At 37.5% G+C, this 16,504-nt stretch overlaps 1 long non-coding RNA gene across 3 annotated transcripts in view; it reads left to right on the forward strand.

The window, feature by feature from the left end:
- LOC140622406 (uncharacterized) overlaps window positions 1–16,504 on the forward strand; it is a 47,900-nt gene that overhangs the window by 3,745 nt on the left and 27,651 nt on the right. For all 3 annotated transcript variants that reach the window (XR_012022177.1, XR_012022176.1, XR_012022178.1), the window contains exons 2-4: window positions 8,099–8,189; window positions 11,482–11,548; window positions 15,905–15,955. This is a non-coding gene — a long non-coding RNA (uncharacterized lncRNA). The remainder of the gene's footprint in view (window positions 1–8,098; window positions 8,190–11,481; window positions 11,549–15,904; window positions 15,956–16,504) is intronic.

The following is a 16,504-nucleotide window of genomic DNA, read 5'->3' on the forward strand; positions in this document are numbered from 1 at the left end:
CCTTAGCACTTATCACTAACATCTTAAATATTTTACTTATCTTGTTTATAATCCATCTCCCTTATTAGAGTAGCCTCCAGGAAGGTAGTGATTTTAGTTTGTTTTATTTACTACTCTGTTTCTATTGCCTTGAACAGTGTCCAGTAATAGTTGGTAATATACATATATATAAATTTAATGTATAAATATATTATATTAAAATATAAAATAGTATGTTATATATTAATATGTCATATTAATATATATGTTATTTATTATATATGAATGCATATTATATATTAATATGGTATATTAATATATAAAATATATGTCATATTAATATATATTATATATTTTATTAAGGTATAATTGATATATGACAGTACATTTATTTTGGATGTACTGCATAATGATTCAATATTTGTATGTATTGCAAAATGATGGTATTCAATAAATATTAGTGGAAGGAAAGAATGCACAGATTGTGAGTAATTGATCACATTCTTATTGTAACATTGACCACTTCAGCTACTTAAATGTGGATCTCCCTCTCATTAACCGGTTGCATCAAGCAGTGTCTCATCTACCCTTACCCTATTTTACTTTCATCCTTCTGGATGACATCACATATTGACTTTCCTGTGACTATAGAATCCTGTCTTCAACAACTGGCAAGATGATGGTGAGTGACAAGTCTCTAGGGCCATTCAGAGCAAATCTATCCACTCCTTCACATTCCTAGGTTCTATCTGAAGCAGCAGAGAGAAGGAACAGGAACTATCAGGCATGGAACTCACTATCAGGCAACAACTCAGTCATCTCATTATTGTTCTAAAGGCAACATCGATATTTCTGTTGTTCCAGATTTTTTAGCAGAACCATCTGAATCTTGTCTGTTTCAGTCATAGATTCTTAGGCACAAGAGAGTGGTTTTTAACACTTAAGGGTTGCAGGCTATTTCCATTAATTTTGTCCTGAATTCTTTGCAACTATCATTAATTTTTTTAAAGGGGGGACCTAATTTTGAAGCCAGACAACTTTAGCTTGGTACCTAACTTTGTAAATAACATTTTATTGAAACACACACAAAATAAAATAAGATACAACACAATACAACAAAATAAAAGAAGACAAAAGATGGAGGTTCTTTTCAGGAAGGAGATTTACTTTAAAACATCATGGCCTACTTTTAGAACTCTACCCTAAAGAAATAATGACTAAAGATCCATGAATGGGGATACTAACCACAATTATATTTATCATAGTGAAAATTAAAAAGCTCATTGTTTATAAGTAAATGTTAAATGGAATCTTTTACAGCAATTGAAATGCAATTTTGCAGAACTTGTTGTGGTAGAGTGTTTAGTGTTTAGATTTCTTGAAATTTGATTTATCTCCTGGGAATGATAAGGAAAGGAGAACACATCTTAACAGGCTTATGAACTGCAAGTGCTTTGAGAAAAAAGGCAAAATAATAACCTTTAATTGGCCAGAAAGACCTCATCATGAGAATGATTTTGTTCCCAATTTTATTTAACATTGTTCTTCTATATAAGAGAGCAGTTGGTTTATTAATAAGATCTCCACCTGGAAGAAAAAAAATCTTGGACATGAAGGACCCAATAAGAAGCCCCCTTTCTAATATATGGATCAGAGAGGAAGGTGGACGTAACCTTACAAGTTGGCACCAGTATATTTATTGTCTAAACTGGGACACTCCTGTAAGTGAAAGAAGGCATTATTATTAACAATATATGCCAGAACAACACATATATTCTGGGAAGGGACAGGCAAACTGGCACGCATGGTCACCTCCTTAGAGACTGATTTTGCCCATAGAATCCCTGGAGAGTACCTGGAATCTGGCTTCAAGGGACACAACTCACATTATCTCTGGCCCATTCCAAACTGATGGGGAACATCTGAATCACTAGGGAATTCTCCCTTGTGGCCAGGGCCAGGACATTTAGGAGAGCTGGGTCATTGGAAGCGTTTCCTTCCTTGTTCAGTGCACTGAATTATCCAGTTTTATACAATTTCTGCGTATGATCCTCATTAGCTGAGAAAGTTGAGAGAATTTGGTTAAACTCTTTTCCTTTGTTCAGAAATCACCTGAGTATTCTTGTACATGCTTATGAAATCACTGTTTCTCAAACTTGCCTGAAAATAAAAATTATGTAGTAGGGGGTAGCTGTTAAAAATACCAATTCTTGGTATCCACCTCAAACTTAGTGAATTTGTTCTCTTATGCAGAATTCTGAAAGGCCTATATTTTAAACAAGCTCTTCAGATTATTCTATTCAATAGGCAAGTTTGAGAAATGTTATTTTATATAATGTTAAGTTTTAAGAAGTAGTATGAAGATTATATTCTCAAGTACGAGATATATATTTTCATACATATATAGATGGATATAGATGGATCAGAAGGAAATACAATAAAGAGGTTAATGTTAAAAGAGTGATAACCTCCAAGATAAGGACTTATGTTCTACTCACTTGCCTGTATTTTCTTCGTGTATGGTGAGTTATGATCAAACATAAAAAAGCATTATTTTAATATTATTGAGCCATTTCATGTATATACTTAGAAGCCTACCTAATTCTTTTTCCTTTGTATATGAGAAAATACTCTGAAATGTACATACTAAGGTTGTTTCTCTGAGGTTTCTCCACCTCGGGGAACTTCATGCAGCCATGTAGGTTGAGTGCTACACAAGGCCAGGGGTGTCCTTTGAGCTAGGTTCTATTAAATGGTGCCTCCTAGCGTTGTGCAATGTACACTTCTGCCCCAGTGCCTGAAAAGTCATTTACCTTGGATTAATTCTTGATTTAGAGATTATATGTAGAAAGGCAGGGTGATTTGTCAAGGCTTTTGCATATAAATAAGTAGCTAAAGCTACTTCTATAGGAGGAATTAGTGAAGATAGCACTAATGTGAATGAATCTGGATAATCTTACAGGGAAAATTCTTTTACAGTGGGTTTCAAGTTGAAACATCTTGGCTATCTTAATATTAGAATTGGCTAAAGCCATAGGTTGCTGTAAACCATAATCTCGAGAGCCCCAGGGCCTAGAGAGGAGATGAAGTTGATTTGAAAAAAGTACCTCAAACCTCGTTATTTACCTATTTTAAGTAAACCTGACATCACACATGAGGCTCAAACTCATGACCCTACAATCCAGAGTTGTATATTCTACTGACTGAACCAGCCAGGTGCCTCTCAAGCCTCATCATGTAAATTGCTACCGTGTTTACCACAAGCCTTTCCTTCTCCTGGATATATCATGTGGTTTTGGTTTTGTCCATGTAAGCATATGTAGTTTAAATATTTGAAATGAGAAGATGGGAATTTATTCATTTTTTCAAGTAACCAAGAAATACAGAGAGACGTTAAACTCTGTACGGAAAACAAAAGTGCATCTGGCTTGGCTTGAACCCTGCTACAAAGGAGTTGACAATATAGGGGAAAAATAAGGCTTGTAATTAACCAATTAAAATGCAAAGAAGAAAATAATAAGTGCCATATTAGGGAGCACTCAATTGAGGAAGAGCTTTACCTACAGCTTTGGACAGGTGTACTGGGAATTAGGGAAACCTTTCTGAAGGAGAGTCATTGCAACAGATTCTTGAAGAATTGATGATGGAGTTTGACGACTTTGGTCATTTAGAAACATGGAAGGAACCATACATCCGGTGCAGGCCATGAATAAAGGCCCAGAGGTGGGGCAATCTGAAGGATGACATAAACAGCTCTGCTGGTAGAAGGGAAGGGCAGCTGCACTGGGTGGCCGAAGCTGAGCTAGCAGGTTCAGGTGATTTGGCACAGCAGCGAAGAAGCCAATGCTGAAGCACTAATTCCTCCATGGAAAGGTCAATGTTGCTCTGCATATGCTCTCAAAAAGGGATCCAGCTAAATCCAGAAAGCAGGTATTATGATCAGAGCTCAGCTGCTTATCTAGCCTCCTAGAAGGTAAAGCCCCATTACCTTCTTAGTCATGAGAAGTGAAGGCCAAGCAAATGTGACATGAAGTGACCAAACAAGACTGTGTTGCACAAGGTTATTTTATTTTTTACATATAGTTGGTAATGTTATGATTGAAAAAGAATATATTGTTGATTTGGGCCATTGGCTATGACATAGAGATGCCTTTTACACAGAATCCTCCTTTGTGGTGTATTTGCTATGAAAATATCTTATATGCCTAACAAAGAAAGGTTTTTTTACTTTGTCTTTCTTATATCTCCAAAGAGCAAGATGATTTGAATCCAGCATGCATAGACATTTGTATTGTTGTTGGTGGTGGTGTGATAAGTTTTATTGTGTCAGTTTATTCATCTTTATAGTGGGCAAATGGGATATGGAAGGAATACAGATTATGGAATATGGAAAGACTTAGAATATATTCTATATTCTATATATGGAATATGGAAGGAATTAGAATATGGAAGGAATATAGAAGAATTAATGAGGTATGAGTAGATAATGATTAATTGATTTTAAATCTGAAGGATAGAGGCCTCTGAGGACATCAACTTTGGGGGTCTTAATGGAAAAAAAAATAAAGAAAGAGACTTTCAGTTGTTTGGTCATCTGGCAAAGAGGTACCAGAAATAGCTGAATATCACCCTGGTCCCAGAACTGAAAGACAGCATCCTGATTTAACCTCAATAACCCTTTACCCACTGACCCTTTTGTTTTACCACGCTGAGCACCATTCTTTCCTCCGTACACTAGTCATTATGTTTTACTTCACAGCATTAATAAGAAGATAAAATAAGTATAGTCTAAAAATAAAAGTGCTCTATAATGCAAACTAGTAATAATAATTATTGGTATAATCTGTGGAATATCTAATACATGTTGGGAATTGTGCTGGAAGCTTTAAGCTATCTTAAATCTTCAAAATATCTTTTAAAGGTAGGTATTATCTCTGTTACAGAAAACAAAAAGGTTTAGGGAGCTTAAGTGACTTATCTAAGGTCACGAAGCTTGGGTTATGGCTACAGGATTTATACCCAGGACTGTGAATGTCCAAGACTTTGCTCTTTGCCATTTGAACTGTTTTTGATTTATTTTCTGGGTTTCATTAATTTTTAAAGCTCTCCTTGGAAATGAACTAATAATAATAATAATAATAATATTTTTTGACTGCTCATTATGTAATGTGCCAGGCACTGTTCTACACACTTAACAAGTAAAAACACATTTAACCTTTAAAACTCTATGATGTAGTTTATATTATTACTTCTATTTTATAGATGAGAAAATTCAGGCCAAGAAAGGTTAACTAACTTGTCTAAGCTAGTAAGTAGCTGAGCCAAAATTTAAACTCAGGTAGTCAGCGGTGATGAAGTTATTTAGAAGGTACACTATTGCAAGGCAGCAAGAGACTTCCTGACTTTTCATTGATTATAATGCCTGATGTAAAGTTTTCCTAGCAGGTACAATTTACACAGAGATTAAAGTATAATATGCATTTATGTTCAAAAGTTGTGTTTATGTTGCAAGTATGTTTCTGTCTTGGATCTATTTTTGTCTATCATGAAATGAAGTTCAAGAAGTCATGTCTATGAGTGTTGGTATACGTTTAGCTCTGTAAAAACTACTCTCTTGAAGATCAGTAGACATTTATAGTTACAGAAATGGCAAACTGATAGAACATCCCCTTTTTATTTTCAACTTGGAAAGCTGTACAAATAAGTTTTTTGCCTTATTAATTTTCCAAAAGAGTTTAAGGTTAGATGGCTTGTTGAAACAAATCTTTTTAGCAAGATTAATTTTAAAGTTCGACATTATGAGTATCAAATTAAGCTGTCAGCCTGCGAAATGATACGGAGAGAGATGCGTTACAACCATCCCCTCCCCCACCCTCTGCAGAAACTGGTAAGGATGAACAGGAATACCAGAGGCCAGGAATCACATTTTAGTAATTCTTTTCTAGTTATGTCAGATTTCTAGCATGCTATTAGAGACACATGTGTCATCCTCACCATCAACCAACATATCATTGCTGTTTCAAACTGTTACTAGAGCTGTTGACACAGAATATTGTGTCTGTCGACAGCTCCAATTAGCTGGCGTGTCTGACTGGTGACAGCATGGTCTACTTTTGTTTATGGGGACGGTGGGAGCTGTATCTCCGTCTCCCAACCTCCAGTGGCAGACAGATGGATAGAGCTATATAATCATCAACGGAAGCGTGTGATAGTCTGTCTTCACAAACCATCATGCCGAGCAGAACCAACGGCCTTTTGTCTGCTTTTAGAAATGACTGCAAGATCCCTCCCATCTGTCAAGTCATGAGGGTGAATATATACAAAATGCATCATATATATGTACATGTAGATCACAATGGATTGGGATGTTGAGGGGAAAATAAATAAAAGTCGATGTGATATTTAATTTGTATCACATCAGCACTGAAGATGTTTTTGCCTCTGCACTAAGTTTATAAAATGTCTTTCTGTGAAATGATTTAAAAATAAGCCAATCATTGTTTTATTATTATTTACATTATACCAGTTAGGATTGTTAAATGACATTTTGTAATATATTACATTCTCTACCATGAATGGCTTTTCTTTTGACATGTGGGAAAATCATTGGCCTGGAATTTCCTATATGTCATCTTCTCCGCTAGTTCTCAACCTCTCCTCATTGAGAGACATGTGAGAGATGATGTTCATGCAGAATAAACCCACCTTATGAAGCATATCTGGATGCGTGCAGGGTATATGGCTCAGAATTCCACTCTTTCCAACAGAAGAAGAGGAATGAAAAACAGATGATTGAGAAGGATGCCATTATAGGGCAAGTCTGGAATTTATTTTACCTAAAAATGTAAACCATTTTTAAACTTTATTAGTTTTATTGTTAGATATGATTCATAAGCAGCTATTATGTGACTGGAAACCACTGACCTAGTTTGTCAGCTCATCTCTTGTCCTCAGTTAATGGTAACTCACCCCTCAGGTTTCAGCTCAAATGTCATTTCCCTGAGAAAACCTTGCCAGGATGCCCATGATACATATTCACAACACTCTACTCTTTCCCTTCTTAGCACTTACTGCAGTTGGTAACATCATCTGTGTAATTATTTGATTAACTTCTGCCTCTGCGTCGAGTTCCATGAAGGCAGAGAGCAGGTCAGTGTTGCTCATCAATGAATCTCTGATGTCCAGCACGGTGCCTAGTACCCACCTGGGGCCCAGTATAGATGTGGTGTTCAGGTGGACTCATACTACAACTTTTCAGATAAGAGAAGTACTACTCTTCTGGTCTTCTAAGACTACAACTGCCTGTAAAGCAGTTACATGTCAGCCTAGAACTAAATGAGGTAAATGGTGATGGTGGGGTGGACCAGGTTGTGCCTTAGGCAGAGGGAGTAACATCATGAAGCTTCTGAAAGCCCGGTACCATGCATGGAAGAATGGGAGGAGACGTCTAAGGAGAGTAAGACTGAGAGAAAGGCCTTCAAACAAAAGATCACCTGTAGTAATCAGAGGCCAAGCTGAAACTCTGGCTTGGAAACCTTGAAGAGAAGATTTATTCTCACCTTCTATTCATGGGTAGTAAATATATCAGTATCAGTCCTATCCGCACCGTATCCCAGCAAACATGAGGACGAGACTCATGAAACCTGGTTTGATAGTGATATCCCACATATCAAGTAGATAAGTGGCATGAATGAGAAATAACCATTTGCCGTTTTATGTGACTGGCATTTGGGGTTGATTGTTATGACAGCATAACTGGGCCCATTCTGACTGAGGTGGAAATCTTGACATTATGCCAAGTGATCTGCGTATACCTATATGTCAATTTATATGATGAACATAAACCATGTTTTTAATCTACTGCTCTGTACCCAACAAGTTGGCTGCCCTTTAGTAGAAACTTGAAACCTTTTTTTGAATTCATGTTTGGAATTTGAATATCAGTGTTTACTCAACTGATAGCTCATTGAGGGCCAAGCCATGTCTTACACATTTTTGTAACTCCCACTGAGCCCTACACACTTAACACAGTAAGCATGACTGTTGAGTGAATGAATGGATTGCCCCTTCAATACTTCTTTTCCTGACTGAAGCTTTTCAATTTCATTTTTATGCACAGGTTCCACATCCCAGCACTTGCAACTCAAAATTGTAGGCCTATAACGGATTGTAGTATGAATACCTATAAGCAACAGCCTTGCATTTCTGAGGTAAGTAAGGAATTTTCTGACCCTTGGATTTAGTTTTGTTTCCTTTGCTTAGCCAGGCAGTGGTGGCCCATTTTTTCTGCAATTCTTAATTTCATGGACTTTGGATCTTGGAAGAGACATTTTAAAACTCTGTTTAGTTTATTTAGCTTTCTCTTTCCAAGACATTTTCACATTTCTTTTTCATTTGCGTCTCCCTGGAAACCCTAGGAAAAGTAGTTAAGGTATGTTTATCCCCCATTTGATGCATGGGTAAAGTAAGGTTCAGAGGGGTCACCCAAGTAGCAACTGGGATATGTACCATTGAGTCCTTGGCAGAAAGTTTTATTGTGCTAAAGTCAGGAAATCAGATAAATACCTTACTGTGCTTTATCACCACTTTGATTTTCCAAGAGGTAGAGGTTATTGCTACTCTGAACTGATTTCTCATTAGTGAGGTTATGCTTGTGAAGGAGATGGTGATTATGGGAGAAGATGTGTACATTTTTCAGACTTAAAAATGGTTGAAAGAGGGGAAATTAAGCACAAATATGTTCTTTAGGCATTCAGAATGCCTTTTCCTCCCCATATCAAAGAAATGTCTCTCAAGAAATAGCATCCTTCTATGGACAGAGACTTTAAAAGGGAACATAGCTCAAAGGAGATAGGGGGTCTGAAAAATGTAATTCTGATCATATATTCATGAATAATCCCCATGTGAATAAAGGTAGGCACATCTAAGGAAGCTTTTGTGACTGTCAAGGGGGCTCTCTGATGAGCTGATATTTAAAAGGACTCAGAGGAGAGATGGAAGAAGGGAAGCACAAAGATGGGTAAGACTGGCCGAGCAGTGCCTGAGAGTAAGAGGAATAGACCATAGGCTGCTCAGCTACAGGTGACCTTGGACAGGCCAGTCTTTGCTTGTGTGGGCCTTGTAGCAGACATTTTTTCTTCCAGGTTTAAGATTTAAGATTCCCAAACACTAAACATCCAAAAGCGTGATCCTAAACAGAGTTATTTAAGTGAGAGCAGCCCAGGATGAGTGGAAGCTGATAAAAAAAATGCCAAACACTATAGAGTTGCTTTCAAGCAAGGGAAATGAGAGAGAGAGAGAGAGAGAGAGAGAGAGAGAGAGAGAGAGCTATAAAAGTGAAGGTGGATGGCATGGGTAAGCATGTCCTATAAACTGTGGGGAGCAGAATTCGAGGAGGCCTGGTTCTGATCAGTGTTAGGCCCCTTCCTTGGGGAATCTTTTGCTTTGTTACCAGGAATCACTTCTATTTGCCCATGGACTGATCTAACAGGAAGAATAATCTTTAAACTGAGAGGGCAGAACAAACAATGCAAGGAGGAAATGGAGTGAAGGCAGATGAAGAGAGAGAGTATCAAGTGCCCTTAATGAGAAAACGTTCTATGATCGCAAAAGCAGCATCCCAAGATGCTGAGACACCTGAAAGATATGATCAAAGGACCAGTCTTGCTGCTTCTAAGAAACCACAGAGAACAGAAGAGTCAGAAGACTGAAGGATAAACACCATCCCAGGTTTCTAAAGAGATAGAAGGATAAAGCGTGTGTCTGATGAATACAATATTGTTCTCTAGCAAAAATAGGATACATTTTTCAATTAGAGAGTTTGTGAGCACATTGTGATAAAAGCAGCACACATGAAGAGTCAACATGACTCTCTAAGAAGAAATCCTGGTTATTAAACACACACACACACACACACACACACACACACAGACACACACAGACACACACAGACAACAGTCCTAGACTGGTAGTTATAAGCAGAACTATAGCCTACAAAGATGTCCTCATTCTCATTCCTGAGCCTGTAAATAAGTTAGGTTTACATGGCAAGGAGGATTTAAGGTTGTAGTTGTTAATCAACTGAATTTGAATGCGGAGATTGCCCTGGTTTATCTGGAAGGGCCCAATGTAATCACAAAGCTCCCTAAATGTGGAAGAGGGAGGCAGAAGAGTCAATGTCAGAGTGATGCCTTGAATGAAGGACTCCACTAGCCGTTGCACCTTTGGAAATAGAAGAGTTCCATGAGCCAAGGAATGCTAACAGCTGGAAAAGGCAACCCCCCCCAACAATTCTCTAGAACCCACAGAAGGAACACAGTCCTGCAGACACCTTGATTTTACCTCAGTGCGACCCGTTTTAGACTTCTGATCTCTAGAACTGTAAAATAATAAATTTGTGCTGTTTGAAGCCACTGAATTGGCAGCAATCTGTTTACAGGAGTAACAAGAATTTAACGCAGGAGGTACAGAGAGTGTCTTGACTCCACAAAGTCTCTGAGAGATTTTCTTACAAACCTGATGGGAAAATTGATTAGTAATATTGTTTAGATGAATTTCCAATTTCTTGAGCAATCATTTCATGTCACCCTGACAGAGATTGCCCTGCATCCTGCCACAGGACTCTGCCCTGGGTTCATTCAGTCATTCAGTCACTTAATAAATATCTGCTGAGCATATTTTTTGTCACAGGCACTGTTGTAAGAACTGAGACTTCAGCAGAGAACGAGAAAACAAGGTCCCTACACTCAGAGTTTACATTTCAATGGAACAAACAGACAAAAAACAATTTCTAGTAGCGATGTGTACTTTGAAGGAAAGTCAAGCTGACTATGAGAATTAAAAGAAAGCAGAGGATGCCTTTTTCTTTTCTTTCTTTTTCCTTTTGGATAGAATGGTCAGGAAATGAGTCTTTGGGGTGATATTTGAGCAGACAACTGAAAGCCATGAGAAGGTCTGATGAAAGAACGTTTTTAGGAGAGAGGAGCTGACAGTGCAAAGACCCTGATAGGAGAAAGAGCTTATCATGTTCTGAAGACAGCGAGAAGGTCAGAGGGGCCAAAATTAAACAAGCAAGAAGGAGAGTAATAGGAGATAAGATAGTAGAGGAAGTAGATCATACAGTGTTTGAGCAGTGGTTACCCATGAGGCATGGTTGGTCTCCATCTTTGATTCTCAACCTCAGAGCTATGACAAGAGAGAAGAAAGCATATTGCTTTGAATCTGGTCGCTTCTTCGTCTGCGGCCACTGTTGCTAGGGTTTGGTATCTCTTACTCTAATACTGCTCACGCTCCTCTCTCTGACCTGAGAGGTAAAGGACACAGAATAATTTACTCCTCTGTAGCATAAATTTAGTTAAGATTCATTTGGCTGTATCACTTCTAAAACCTCTTTAATCTTTATGGTTGTATGATCATGTAATTAGCTCTCCCACAGGACCACATTGCTACTGGTCTATAGCATCTCATGGGTGACAGCAATATCCACTCTTCTTTTCTCTAAAGGTTACCCTGGGGATAGATTGCAATGAAATGTCTGAGAGTTTATTACAAGGATTAGAGCTCCACAAATGTAAGTTGCTATTGTTAATAAATGATATTTTTTTGTTTCTTATTCACTCTTTATAAACCATGGTCATTTTGAGTTCTTACCTAATACTCTCAATGGACACCCTTCTACTTAATAACACTATGAACCCAAATAAAATTTGAATAATCAAAGGAATAACAGTAAATGATTCTAGAGAAATTCCCACTGAATACCATGTACTGTTTCTTTTTCTTTGTATATTGATTGTGGGTCCATTGACACTCCAACCTCAACCTTCTAAGTGGTTGGAATTGGTGTAATAACTAGGCGAACTAAGATACATGATAGTGTGGTGACTGAAAGTGTAGACTTTGGGGTTGAGTCTCAGCTCTTTCATTTCCTAAGTGTATAAACTTGAGCAAGTAACTTCACTGCTTTGTGCCTCAGCTTTCTCATCTGTAAAATGGTACAAATATATGAATCAATTTATGTAAAGCACTTAAAGCAGCAGTTGGCACAGAGAAAACACTCAACATAAGCTATTATTTATTAGCTATATTAATTACTTAATCCTGCATAACAGTATTATCACAAACTTAGTGCTTAAAACAATACATTCGTTATTTCATGGTTTCAGTGAATCAGGAGTCCAGGCTTAACTGGCTTAGCTAGGTCTTTTGCTTCAGGAGATCACAGGCTGGAATCAAGGTATTTGCTGGGGCTGCAAATTCATCTTGACTGAGGAAGCATCTGCTTCCACACTTGTAAGATTATTTGAAGCATTCTGTTCCTTGCACGTTGTTGGACTGCGGACCACAATTTCTTTCTGGCTTAACAGATGAATGTCATTCTCATCTCCATGCTACATGAATCTCTCCATATAGAAGCTCACAGCATGGCAGCTTGCTTCTTCAAAACTAGCAAGGGAGAAAGAATCACATACAAGCAATCACATATCTCCTGTCACCTCTACCACATTCCATCGGCGAAAAGTGAGTCACAGATCCTGCTCACTCTCAAGGAGAGGGAACCACACAAGGGCATGAATACTAGGATCATGGGGGCTATAATAGAGTGTGTCTGCGATGTCTATTTTCTCAATTCCCTAATAAATGTACTTCAGAGAGAGGAGACATATCATATGTGCAACTGTTCCCTTATGAAGTACTGAAAACTTGATCCAACTACTTCATTGAAATTGTGGTTATTAAAGGTGGTAAAATACCTTGCTAGACTTTTGTCCCATTAGATCATAAAAGCAATAGGCTTTCTGTTGATACCAGTGTAGCTGAAATATTAGTCAAATATTTGCTTTTGCCATATATTATAAATGATATAAATTCATGATGAGCGATTCCTAAATACCCTCCCCAACTAAGGAGTTCATAGTTCTGTTGTTACCTTACAAACGAACTGAATTAAAACAAACTCATTCGGTTGTAAAAATTTGGTGTTTTATTTTATATATATAGTAGGTAAATGAACAGAGAAATAAAGGCTCAGATTTAGAGAAAATTAACTTTTTTTTAAAAAAAATTATTTTACTGAAAAATTCTCATCTTTTTAGTAAAGAGTAAATCTCTTCCTGAGTGTAGAGTTTTTGATAATTTGTTCTTCAAGACTATGTGCTGTCTTCTTGTGATTCTTGCTTTGTCTTCCAGACATTTGCAAGCCACCTACTTCATGATGTGCCCTGCTTGCCTCTTCATCATGATCTCATGCCACTCTCCTCCTTTCTCATGATGCTCTAGCCACATTGGCCTTCTTTCTGTGTCTCACACTCACCAAGATTTTCTGCCTCGAGGTCTTTTCAGTGCTATTTCCTTTTCATGGAAAATGCCTCCCCAAATTGCTCACATGACGAGTTCCTTCTCAGTATTCAGACCTCAGCCCCAACATCCTCAGAGAGGCCTTTCTGGAGTTCTCAGGCTAAAGTTCCCTTTTGTCCTGCCACAAAGCCATCTATCATAGGAGTTCTTGAGCTTTGCTGTGCATCAAATTCCCTGGAGAACTTGTTAAAAACACAGATTGCTATGTCAGAGTTTCTGAGTCAGTGGAGCCCAACAACTTGCATTTCTAACAAGTTCCCAGCTGAAGGGCCAAGGGCCACACTTGGAGAGCCACTGATCTATCACATCCTATTTTGTCTTTTTCATTGCACTCATCACTTATTTTCTCAGTATTTATTTACTTATTTATTAGACATTAGGTCCTATGAACATTAAGGACTATTTAACAAGTTATTAAAACAGTGTCTAGCTGCCTGGTATATAGTTTCTATTTGATGAAAATAATAAGTAGATTGATATATGGAAGAAAATTCTACTAGAAGGCATATTGGTTTTGGGAACTAAATTGGAGAATCCATTTCTATTTGTGGTTTCACAAGTAGATATTAAAGATTGCTAAGAAAAATATATTTTAAGCTTGAAAATACAATAATTAAAAAGAAACTATTTGTGAATCTATCCACATATAGCACTAGGTTGCCCTAAAAATTATATGAGGGTTCGGGACAAGTGTAACGTTAAACAGGTTAATTTTATAAGTGGTATGTATTAGTGAAAACATTTCAATAAAAATCTTAAGCTCAATGTATTTTAAACAGGGTAAGTTTTAATTTTATCTGGAAAATATATTTTCCTCTCATTTTATGCTTTTTTCTCTTTCCTGTCTCATAAGAATAAGAAGAATTGTGTTTTTGCCCTGGCTGTAGATTGATATATCTGTTCTTCTATCCCCAGAGTGTTTCAGTCACTTTCTTTCCTTTCATTATAACTGTGACATCTTTGTTAGCATACATTCATCATCAATTACCTGCGACACCTGTGGATATCACATGCAGAATGTAAATCTTTTTAAATGAAGAGTCTAATTAGAGTTGGTATAAGCTAATTATGAGACATATCTTGCAAAAGGGATAAGCCAGGAAAATATACAATAAAATAATTTTATTTTAAAATATTTAATATTACATATTATTATATTATATTAACACACAAATACACAGACACACAGTCTCAAAGTCACTGTGAAATTGGTTTCCACCGAAGGGTGTGTTATGAGGTTGTGTACAAATATCATCAAAGAAGTGAAGATCTCGCAGTTATCCCCCTGATTTTAACCCTGACTGATCAGATCATAAATTCTGTCACCTGAGTTGACTATGGTGACCAGGTGAACCTGATCTGATACCTTCCAGATCTCACTTCCAACTTATATTGAAAAGATATTGCTGTTGAGCAAAATGCAAATATTTATGCTCAGGTCTAAGCAATTTCAGCAAATAGCCAATGCTTACAGCCTTCTTCATCTCTGAATGAATAGCTTTTGATTAACTGTATTGTAAAGCAAAGTCACAAAATCTTGGGTGTTATAGTTAGAAATGGCTCTAGAGATTATTATTTTTTAAAGCTTCTCCTTTAAGAGATAAGGATATTGACACATAGATAAGTAAAGTGATTTTCCCAAGGTCACACAGGAAGTTAATGGCTGAACTAGGACCATACTCATGTCTCTGCAGTGCTCTTTGCCTCTGGCACACTTTTCTCCCACTGTTCACATTCCATTTACTGTTAGGTGACTTAGAGAAAACCTACTTGATCTAAGCTACCACAAGTTTTAAACAATATGAAAAATTAACTTATAATTATATACATATATGTAATATTGCCATAATTTCATATTTCCATTTAAATTGTATCAGAGCTTGATATGGACTGAATTGGGTGTCTCCCTCCCCCAGCCCTGCTAAACTTCTATGTGCAAGCTCTAAGCCCCAGTGTGACTATATTTGGAAATAGGGATTTTAACGAGGTTATTAAGGTTAAATGAGGTCCTAAGGGTGGAGGCCTTAATCCAAGAGGACTGGTGTCCTTATAAGATGAGGAAGAGATACCAGCAATACACATACATGGAGGAAAGGCCATGGTGAGGACTTTGCAAGAAGGCAGCCATCTGAAAGCCAAGGAGAGAGGTCTCAGAAGAAACCAAACCTACTTCTAGAAAAAATAAATTTTTGTTGTCTAAGCCACCCAGTTGGTGGTTCTTTCTTATTGCAGCCCTAACAGATGAATACAGGGCTGGCTCAAAGTCAAGTGTTACTCCTAGACAGAGCTTTGGAACTGAGCCCAATTCCACTCCTCCCTCCCCCGCCCCCCCCCCGCCTTGTTTCTGTTCTTACACTAGAAATAAAGCTACCACATCTTGCCCATAGCTGTATTGTTCCCTTGGTAAACAACTAGGTCTCTTTAAAAATTCTTTCTGAACCAGAAATGTGATTCTATTTGGCTGCACTCACATATCGCACATTAAGTTCCTGCCACCAGGGCAGGAAGGCTTTGCCCAGAAGCTCACCTCTTGGGACTAGTTGCTTCTTCCTCTATTTTCTCTCCCTAGTTTCCTCCACAGTGCAGTCATCTTCCCAGTCACATTTAAGAGGAATAGAAGGTAAGAACAGATAAAGAATGTTTATCAAGGAGAAGGAATAGAGGTAAGAACAGATAAAGAATGTTTATCAAGGAATAGAGGAATAGAAGGTAAGAACAGATAAAGAATGTTTATCAAGGAATAAAAGGTAAGAGGAATAGAAGGTAAGAACAGATAAAGAATGTTTATCAAGGAGAAATTGTAATTGTGGGTGAAAATAAGTGAGCAGAACTCTACTCCAAATCTGGTTTGGAAGATGACCACTGATTTTGGAGATTTGGTGAGAAGAATATTGGATTTGTAACATTATTACATCCTTATCATCATGCACACAGCTCATACCTTAATTTCATGAGTGAGTCACCAGAATAAATGTGTTAGGAGAAAGTTTTGAGATGGGGCATCAGCTGGCTGCAGCCTTCCCTTTTGTCTCTGAGTAAAAAGAAACGTTATAATGACTGAAGCTGCTTTGAGTTAGAGTCTCCATGTGATTCTGGTTCCCTTTTTCCTGCCCCATGATGCCTAGCCCTTTGGACTGGCCTTTGGTGTTCCTCTGCTTGTCTGTCCCAC

This window comes from Canis lupus, chromosome 31, assembly GCF_048164855.1.
Source record: "Canis lupus baileyi chromosome 31, mCanLup2.hap1, whole genome shotgun sequence".
Lineage (NCBI taxonomy): Eukaryota > Metazoa > Chordata > Mammalia > Carnivora > Canidae > Canis > Canis lupus.